The sequence below is a fragment of the Bufo bufo genome, chromosome 3, assembly GCF_905171765.1.
Source record: "Bufo bufo chromosome 3, aBufBuf1.1, whole genome shotgun sequence".
Lineage (NCBI taxonomy): Eukaryota > Metazoa > Chordata > Amphibia > Anura > Bufonidae > Bufo > Bufo bufo.
The window spans coordinates 582,318,984-582,330,088 of NC_053391.1; positions in this window are offsets into that span (position 1 = coordinate 582,318,984).

The following is an 11,105-nucleotide window of genomic DNA, read 5'->3' on the forward strand; positions in this document are numbered from 1 at the left end:
GAAATTGAGATCCAGACCTTTGGTAAAGTTCAAACTTGTCTTTACTGAGAGTAACTTTCAACCAAGCAATGTACAGCGTTTGTCTTAGGTCCCAGCAGGCTTTGGCAATGGTTGGCAGGAATTTATTTTCTGCTCTATCAACCTGGAGCTTGCAGGAAAGGACGTCTGCTTGTAGCGGTAAACATGTGGCAGGAATTTGGCTTCTGCACTACTTTATATCTTCTGCTGTATGGGGACTGACTAGCTGAGGAGGGTCTCTGGACTTTACCCACAGTTATCTTCTCAGGGTATGCTTTCTTCCTGGAACTGAAGGTTGTCTGCTGTTTTATCCAGCTGAGGCTGCAGGGCTCAGGCTGGGGATTTGATCAATGTCTCAGCACGAAACTAGATCCTGGTTTTCTTCCCAATATCTGGGAGCTCTTAACACGCACAGCCTTTCCCAACAGGGGTGGCTGGCACACTCTGCCTCTAACTTCCTTCTCCACCCAAACTGCAGGATGTGGGCACAGCCCACTCTGCTCACAGAGGGGGAGCTAAGCTGGAATGAACTATTCCAGCTTAGAAATACTAAACTGAACTTAAGTCCTTACTAACACATTGCTGCCTTACTAACACATCCTGCTGGTGAACATGGGAATTGCAACAATAAACATTTAACATGGTTTATAATGCACAGTTGTGAAGACATAATGTAAAATCATATCAGCTGACAAGGTTAAGGCTCTTAACAGATTGTAGCGGGGTAGAAGAGTGTCGTAACACAACTCTGGGGTGTTACAGTAACAGCTAATCAGTGGGGGTGCAAGGTATCAGAATCCTACCAGTCTAATATTGATTGTCAGCATAGGGCTAGAGCATTAATATGAAAATCCTACAATGCCCCAAAAAAGTGCTAAAGAACTTTAAGAACAACTATTTCAAGAACTTAAAGAGGCTCATGAAATGTTTAGACCTATCCTCAGGATAGGTTATCAGTATGTGATCAGTCCAAATCCAGGCACCTCTGACAATCAGCTGTTTGAAGAGGCTGCAGAGGGGCCGGTAAGCAAAGTGGATTGTTTCTAGGTCGATGACCGTTCATCAGTACCATGGCCTATCTGCATCTCAGTCCCATTCAAGCGAATGGTGCTAAACTGCAATACCAAGCACAGCCTCTGTCCAATGGAAGGAACTGTGCTTGGTAAGCTACCAGGAGGCACTGCAACCTTTTCAAACAGACATAGAGACCCCAGTAGAACATTTGGTACATATATTTAAGTAGACCACATTTGGCGTGGTGCAGGTGAAGGTACCTGGGATCTTGTAGTACTGATATGTAATATGTGTATAAGGTACTGCGCGACATGTACCCCCTTTATTCTCCCTGCCTGTCGGCACTTTGAAGGTCCGCAGTAAATAATACAGAAACTCACAGATTTTTAGAATACCTTATCCTGGATGTTCATCTGCGAGGGCTGTTCTCCTGCGTCTTTCTGGCTTTTTCTTTTTTCTTTTCTTTTAAGTGCCGTTCGGGATGTTTTTTTGTAAAATACAGAGCTTGCCCCGGCCGGTGGCACAGCTCGTGGTTAGAAAAAGCCGCTTGTGTCACGGCAGTAGCTACGGTGGACCAGGAGGGCCAAAGTTACTCCAACGCGTTTCGATTCGTTCGCTAATCTTCGTCAGGGATGATTCTTCTGGCTCCTGGTGCTACTTTTAAAGGTCCGTATCTCCTCCCTTCCTTAACCCCTTCACCCCTGGCATTCTAGTTTGATGTTATTGAAAGGAAAATAATTCTATCTCGGAGTTCAGTCCTGAGGGTACCAGAGTATTTAAATTAAATATCCAACGGCTTTCTGATCTGGACATTTTTTTGATGTAATCTCCTCCCCTTTTGTCTTTTTTGACCATTTTAATACCACAAAAAGTGGTGCCGCTGTTGTTTCCTCCGTGTTTCTCCTTATAGTGTCTAGAGAGAGGGTGACCCTCATATTTTCTTCCTATATTGTAGATGTGTTCCCCTATTCTTTTACTTATGGTTCTCTTTGTGCGTCCTATATATGTTTTTTTACACGGACATGTTATAGAGCAGTGGTGGCGAACCTATGGCACGGGTGCCAGAGGCGGCACTCGGAGCCCTCTCTGTGGGCACCCGCACTCTGGAAAAAGTCTATGGTGTACCCATATGCCTTAGACTCTTTCTGCCATTCATCAGCGCAGGGTGCACTATGAACAGCACAGGCAGCGCACTGAATGTTATAGCTAAGTGATAAAGTACATGGAAGATATACTATATCGGACTGTAGTAGAGCTCATGCACACGAACGTATTTTCTTTCCGTGTCCATTCCGTTTTTTTTGCGGACTGTATGCGGAACCATTCATTTCAATGGGTCTGCAAAAAAACGGAAGTTACTCCATGTGCATTCCATTTCTGTATGTCCGTTCCGCAAAAAAATAGAACATGTCCTATTATTGTCAGTATTACGGACAAGAATAGTCCTGTTCTATTAGGGGCCAGCTGTCCCGTTACGCAAAATACAGAATGCACGCGGACGTCATACATAAGGTCAGATGCATGGGCCCATATTCAGGGTAAATTGCCGTGTTGGCACTATGCGATAAATAAGTGGGTTTTGGGTTGCAGTTTGGGCGCTCGGTCTCTAAAAGGTTCAGCATCACTGTTATAGCGTATATTGCACCCTGACTTCTGCAAGTCATGTGATCCTTTATTTTGTATGTTTCTGTGTCCCCGGTCCATTCATTTCTTATTTCCATGTTGGTATGCTGTTTTCTGTTTATTTTAAATTTTTTACAGACACCGCAATAACCGCATGGGAAGAAGCCTCCCTGAGGTTTTTGTCCTGAGATCGCATTTATTGTTTGGTTGTCATTTTTCTTGCTCAAGCATTTATTAGTGGGGGCTATTATACTTCCCACATTTTTTGCTTTTCTATAGATGAATTTTGGATTTTTGGGGATCTGATCTCCTATTATTTTGTCCTCCTTCAAGGTTTCCCAATGTTTTTTGATTATCCTTCTCAGTGTTCCTGCTTGACTGTTAAACCATGTAATGATGGGTGGCATTTCAAAAATTCCCACTTTTGTATTACTGTCTTCTGTTTTTTTATTTTTATTGATTAGCTCCTGTCTGTCAAGTTTTCCTACCAGTTCTTTCTGTATTAGTAGTTATTCCTTGTTGTAGCCTCTCTCTTCGAATTTTTTCTGCATTTTATCTGCCTCTGCTCGGTACCGCTGCGTCAGTCTATTTCAGTGCAAGCGCCGGTGTATCACTAGTGTAGTACTGATATGTATTGGGAATCTGAACCTTGTCAGTGGTCATTATGTATGGGCTGCTTTAGTGGACAACGCCAGGCAATGGCAAAGCAGCAAGGGAGGAGTTAGCCACAGAAATGAGTAAAACTTGGGTGCAACAAGAGCAATGATGATGCCCTCATTGCACCTAATTTGCATTGGTCATAGTCCTCACAGTGGCTTATCCTGGCTCCAGCACTCTCCTTGGCCATGCAGGCAGTGAGTGGAGGGGCACAACCCTTCTTCCTCTCTGGGTACACCTTGGACTGGTAGTGGCCAGGGTGCCTTTGATGTGAGAATGAGTAGTGGGGTGCAAGGCAGGAGAACAGGTGCATGGGCTGGTAGATGGTAGAGTAAATGACAGGCCTGTTTGATTGGATTAAAAAAAAGTCTCTCTTTACTGAATAGATGATTGGAGTTACAGTACAAATGCAAGCAGCGGTCACAGTTCTCAGATATTTCTCAAAGTACAGGGAGTGCAGAATTATTAGGCAAGTTGTATTTTTGAGGATTAATTTTATTATTGAACAACAACCATGTTCTCAATGAACCCAAAAAACTCATTAATATCAAAGCTGAATATTTTTGGAAGTAGTTTTTAGTTTGTTTTTAGTTTTAGCTATTTTAGGGGGATATCTGTGTGTGCAGGTGACTATTACTGTGCATAATTATTAGGCAACTTAACAAAAAACAAATATATACCCATTTCAATTATTTATTTTTACCAGTGAAACCAATATAACATCTCAACATTCACAAATATACATTTCTGACATTCAAAAACAAAACAAAAACAAATCAGTGACCAATATAGCCACCTTTCTTTGCAAGGACACTCAAAAGCCTGCCATCCATGGATTCTGTCAGTGTTTTGATCTGTTCACCATCAACATTGCGTGCAGCAGCAACCACAGCCTCCCAGACACTGTTCAGAGAGGTGTACTGTTTTCCCTCCTTGTAAATCTCACATTTGATGATGGACCACAGGTTCTCAATGGGGTTCAGATCAGGTGAACAAGGAGGCCATGTCATTAGATTTTCTTCTTTTATACCCTTTCTTGCCAGCCACGCTGTGGAGTACTTGGACGCGTGTGATGGAGCATTGTCCTGCATGAAAATCATGTTTTTCTTGAAGGATGCAGACTTCTTCCTGTACCACTGCTTGAAGAAGGTGTCTTCCAGAAACTGGCAGTAGGACTGGGAGTTGAGCTTGACTCCATCCTCAACCCGAAAAGGCCCCACAAGCTCATCTTTGATGATACCAGCCCAAACCAGTACTCCACCTCCACCTTGCTGGCGTCTGAGTCGGACTGGAGCTCTCTGCCCTTTACCAATCCAGCCACGGGCCCATCCATCTGGCCCATCAAGACTCACTCTCATTTCATCAGTCCATAAAACCTTAGAAAAATCAGTCTTGAGATATTTCTTGGCCCAGTCTTGACGTTTCAGCTTGTGTGTCTTGTGCAGTGGTGGTCGTCTTTCAGCCTTTCTTACCTTGGCCATGTCTCTGAGTATTGCACACCTTGTGCTTTTGGGCACTCCAGTGATGTTGCAGCTCTGAAATATGGCCAAACTGGTGGCAAGTGGCATCTTGGCAGCTGCACGCTTGACTTTTCTCAGTTCATAGGCAGTTATTTTGCGCCTTGGTTTTTCCACACGCTTCTTGCGACCCTGTTGACTATTTTGAATGAAACGCTTGATTGTTCGATGATCACGCTTCAGAAGCTTTGCAATTTTAAGAGTGCTGCATCCCTCTGCAAGATATCTCACAATTTTTGACTTTTCTGAGCCTGTCAAGTCCTTTTGACCCATTTTGCCAAAGGAAAGGAAGTTGCCTAATAATTATGCACACCTGATATAGGGTGTTGATGTCATTAGACCACACCCCTTCTCATTACAGAGATGCACATCACCTAATATACTTAATTGGTAGTAGGCTTTCGAGCCTATACAGCTTGGAGTAAGACAACATGCATAAAGAGGATGATGTGGTCAAAATACTCATTTGCCTAATAATTCTGCACTCCCTGTAGGCTTTTCCCAAAGGCTATAGCAGATAAATGTAATGTTGGTACTCCCTGTGTCTCTTTGTATAGGTTCTAGCAACCTTCCCAAATTGACCATAGTTCTGCAACTAGTCTCATCAAACTTTCTGCAGAGCCCAGTTGTAGGGTGCAGTCTGTACAAGTCACGGGGGCAGGGCCAGCCTGTCTCCTGGCAACCAACTAAGAACTGCCAATTAAACTATTTCCTACCTATATATAGTGTTGAGTGCGAATATTCGAAAATATTTTTCTTTTTTCGAATATCAGCACTTCGAGAATTTGCGAATATTTAGAATATAGTGCTATATATTCAGGGGGCATCTATGGGGGCACTTGTTACTAGCACATGATTGGGGCATCTATGGGGGCACTTGTTATTGGCACATGATTTGGGGGCATCTATGGGGGTACTTGCTACTGGCACATGATTGGTGGGTGTAACGGATCACCTGGCACCCCGACTGAGTACCTCCGTTGAAAGGTTGCTCCTAGCGTTTCCTGAGGTTTCCAAGCCCTCTGGCAGACACCACAATCACCGAACCGAAGAAGCATATAAATCCTCTCAAGCAGATGAATGCTGTAGACAGTTGAATAGGAAACCATCCGAATAGGTTTTCACTCCTAGCAGTCAAACTGGGACAGCATGCAATAAATCCTCCCCCAAGAATGAGACGACACTTCACATTGAGGGTTAAAACAGGAACTCACTTTATTTAGACACAGCACACCTACTTTAAACCCCCCCAACAGCCTCATTTACATACAATAGGGTACCTAGGACTATGGTACAAGGAAGGGTGGGGCCAGACAATAGCAAGGGCTGATGGGAGATTGAGGAGGGACAGAGCAGCTGGTTTAAACTGGTCTCTCAGTGTCCCAGCGACAACACCCTGCCGGGGAAACAATGGGACAGGAAAAAGGGGGAGGAGAAGAGGCACAGAACAACAATGCCTGTAACATAGCAAACTTTACAGCCAGGGCAAGATATATACAGTCCACAACACACAGCAATACAATTTAACCGAACCGATAATAACACACATAATATTTAAGACAGCCTGAATGCAATCTGCTACACAGTCCCAAAGGGCATCGCTCCCAAAAGTCATAACATGTCCACGGATGGCCCCCAAAGGGCCAGTAGCAGCAATACACAATACCACATGCCCAAATTGCATTTAACATACAAATTCACCAGGGGCCATAGTCAGTAGGTAGGAGGCGGGTAGCCAGGCCTCTCCAATGCCCAGTGGCGAGGCGGGTTCCGCCACAGTGGGCATCTATGGGGTACTTGTTACTGGCACATAACCAGAACCACAACAGCTAAACGTAGTAGTTCTGGTGTCTATAGCATGTCTCTGCAAGCTTTTGATGTAAACACTGCCTTTTCAGAAAAAAGGCATTATTTACATTACTGCCAATGAACACCTCTAGTGGCCACTCATCATTATTAAAGTTTACTACTCTACGAGGAGTGTGGATTTTTTTTACATTTTTTTTGTGTTGTGGTGGAGGGCATGATTGCATGCTAGGGTGTGGGAAGGTGGGATCCAGGGGGCCTAAGTAAATTATTGCCCAGGGTACAATCAATATTAAAGATGGCCCTGCCCACAACATGATCTCCCTCACTTTCCTGAAAAAGGAGTTCTTATTAGTCATATTGTGCAAAGCTATGTAAATCTTTTCCTGTTTTTCAGAAAATATAGGATAGCCCTCGTTTTTTTCTGATATGAAGACATGTATGTCTTGAGGAACCCATACTGTACTTGATCCCGAACCTATCTAGCAAGCATCCATAGGCAACAGGAAGCTGAATCATAGACATTCTGTTTTTGAGATGCTTCCAGCGCATGATTGTCTGGCTTCTACTGACAGGGTTCACATCTTGTTCAACCACACCAGGACCAGGTTGCTATTCAGTTGCTTCTTTCTTTGAAAGTGCCACCCAGTCCATGGATATCTGCTTCTGCTGTCATAAACCTGATAGCCTCATAAGGGTTCTGATGTAAACCTGACACAGCACTGAAGAATGTAACTGCCGCCAAAAATGTATCTAAGGCTACTTTCACACCAGTGTTTTTGCTGGATCCATCATGGATCAGCAAAAATGCTTCCGTTCTGATAATACAACCGCCTCCATCCGTTATGAAAGGATCCGGTTGTATTATCTTTAAAATAGCCAAGAAGGATCCGTCAGGAACACCATTAAAAGTCAATGGGGGATGGATCCGTTTTCTATTGTGTCCGAGAAAACGTATCCGTCCCCATTGACTTACATTGTGAGTCATGACGGATCCGTCTTGCTCTGCACCACATTGCGGACAGAAAAATGCTGCTTGCAACCAAATGGAATGGAATGCATTTTGGAGCACTCCGTTTCGTTCAGTTCAGTTTTGTCCCCATTTTCCCCCGCTAATGATATCCTATGATGGATCTCAATAGCGGAAAGGTAAAACGCAAGTGTGAAAGTACCCTAACTCTATAATATCTCTTCTAAAGAGTTTTTTTTATCAGTCATCCATATATGGAGCAATGAATATGACTTGCATTCTACAGGGTGGGCCATTTATATGGATACACCTTAATAAAATGAGAATGGTTGGTGATATTAACTTCCTGTTTGTGGCACATTAGTATATGTGAGGGGGGAAACTTTTCAAGATGGGTGGTGACCATGGCGGCCATTTTGAAGTCGGCCATTTTGAATCCAACTTTAGTTTTTTCAATAGGAAGAGGGTCATGTGACACATCAAACTTATTGGGAATTTCACACGAAAAACAATGGTGTGCTTGGTTTTAACGTAACTTTATTCTTTCATGAGTTATTTACAAGTTTCTGACCACTTATAAAATGTGTTCAATGTGCTGCCCATTGTGTTGGATTGTCAATGCAACCCTCTTCTCCCACTCTTCACACACTGATAGCAACACCGCAGGAGAAATGCTAGCACAGGCTTCCAGTATCCGTAGTTTCAGGTGCTGCACATCTCGTATCTTCACAGCATAGACAATTGCCTTCAGATGACCCCAAAGATAAAAGTCTAAGGGGGTCAGATCGGGAGACCTTGGGTGCCATTCAACTGGCCCACGACGACCAATCCACTTTCCAGGAAACTGTTCATCTAGGAATGCTCGGACCTGACACCCATAATGTGGTGGTGCACCATCTTGCTGGAAAAACTCAGGGAACGTGCCAGCTTCAGTGCATAAAGAGGGAAACACATCATCATGTAGCAATTTCGCATATCCAGTGGCCTTGAGGTTTCCATTGATGAAGAATGGCCCCACTTTGTACCCCATATACCACACCATACCATCAATTTTTTTGTTCCAACAGTCTTGGAGGGATCTATCCAATGTGGGTTAGTGTCAGACCAATAGCGGTGGTTTTGTTTGTTAACGTCACCATTCACATAAAAGTTTGCCTGATCACTGAACAAAATCTTCTGCGTAAACTGAGGGTCCTGTTCCAATTTTTGTTTTGCCCATTCTGCAAATTCAGTGCGCCGATCTGGGTCATCCTCGTTGAGATGCTGCAGTAGCTGGAGTTTGTAAGGGTGCCATTTGTGAGCAGCTAATATCCGCCGAAGGGATGTTCGACTAATGCCACTCTCCAGTGACATGCGGCGAGTGCTACGCTGTGGGCTCTTGCTGAATGAAGCTAGGACAGCCACTGATGTTTCTTCATTAGAGACAGATTTCATGCGTCCACATTTTGGCAAATCCAACACTGAACCAGTTTCACGAAACTTAGCAAGCAGTTTGCTAACTGTAGCATGGGAGATGGTCCCGTAGGGTGTCTTGCATTGAAATCTGCTGCAATGACCCGGTTACTGCGTTCACCAGACATCAACACAATTTCTATCCGCTCCTCACGTGTTAACCTCGGCGACATGTCAATGGCTGTAAACAAAGAGAAACTTGTAAATAACTCATGAAAGAATAAAGTTACGTTAAAACCAAGCACATCATTGTTTTTCGTGTGAAATTCCCAATAAGTTTGATGTGTCACATGACCCTCTTCCTATTGAAAAAGCAAAAGTTGGATTCAAAATGGCCGACTTCAAAATAGCCGCCATGATCACCACCCATCTTGAAAAGTTTCCCCCCTCACATATACTAATGTGCCACAAACAGGAAGTTAATATCACCAACCATTCCCATTTTATTAAGGTGTATCCATATAAATGGCCCACCCTGTAGTTATAGTTATAGCAGCCACTCAAGATGTCTGAGTTCTCCTTTACATGTGCCATTAATAATTAAAAATCCCCATGCAAGGTATAAAATGTGGACATGCAGATATAAATCCCTTAAAGGGCTTTTCCGGGACCCGTATATAGATGGCCTATCCTCAAGATAGTCTATAAATACCTGATTGGTGGGAGTCCAGCTGGTCCAAGATCGTGTGACACTCCATTGAGTGTTGCTGCATCTTTCTAGGCCTCGGTCATCGGTAGAATGGCTTAGGCGCAGCTCAGTCCTATTCAAATGAACGGGCCTGAGTTGCAATACCAAGCACAGCCACTGTACAATGTATGGCACTGTGCTTGGTAAGTTGTGAAGAGACCACAGCGCTCACTGGAGCACCGCAGCCTCTTCAAACAGCTGATAGGCAGGGGTGCCAGTAGTTGGACCTCCAATGATCAGATATTCATCCTAAGGATAGGTCATCAGTGTGAAAAACCTGGACAATCCCTTTATATCCAGAGAGTCACTGAAGTTTTGTTTTCTTAAGATCACAGTGACAGACTTATTTGTCATCCAGAATATTCTCTTCAGGATGAAGCAGTTGAGAAATCTCAAAAAGAAACATGTTATATATGTCCACTGAAGACCAGCGTTCTCTGTGTTTAGTTGGAGTAGAAAAACCCATTGCCTTTAGCCCATTGCCTTCTAATGGAAACACAATTAACCAACTGTTGTATAGGGTTTAATCAATAGATTGACCCTAGTGATCTGTCTATGCTAGCATGTTCAGTACATGTAAAATATCACTCTTTCTTTCTGAATTAAAAGATTAACACCAAAGTGATGTGATTTATTTGAAAATCTAAAACGAGAACGCTTCATGTTTAATGCTTAATTTTCTCCTCCTTCAAAGAATCAATATCGCCTGGTGGCTATGAGAAAAGCTAAATACCTTCCCTGAAAACTAATTGTGTTGAGAGCTGTGCATACTGGATATTGCACTACCCAATGGGATACTTGTCCAACAATTTTAACAGACATCAGTTCATCAGTGTAGCCATGGACTGACATTTGCAGCATCATCCCACTTGGTTGTAATAAAGCAGTGCTGATGTCTTTGCATAGATTTTAAAGTATTCTGAATAGGCAGGGTGCTAGATCTCCTTAAAGAGACCAGCTCAGTATGGAGACTTATTGGCAAATCTCCATGGGGAAACAATATGCAAAGTGGTTATAGCAGGCGCAGCACTATGTAGTGCCTTTTGCGCTGTGGCATTAGAAGAATTTTAATATCTCTGACTTTTAGTCTAACTAGACTGTCTATTACTCTGTAATTCCTCTAGCGCCGTTCTATCGAAACAGTAGGTTCAAAGAGCACAGCAAATGCTTCAAATAACTTCTTTATTAACTTCAACTTTTCTTCATATATAAAACTGCTGCCTCCGAAGCAGATAGTCCATGTACAAAACACATGTTGAAAAGATATCACAAAATGGCGGTATGCATAAGATGGTGGTTCAACTGTTCAATCTTGTCATTCAACATAAAATGGTGGATATATTTCTCTCTTGAGTATTTA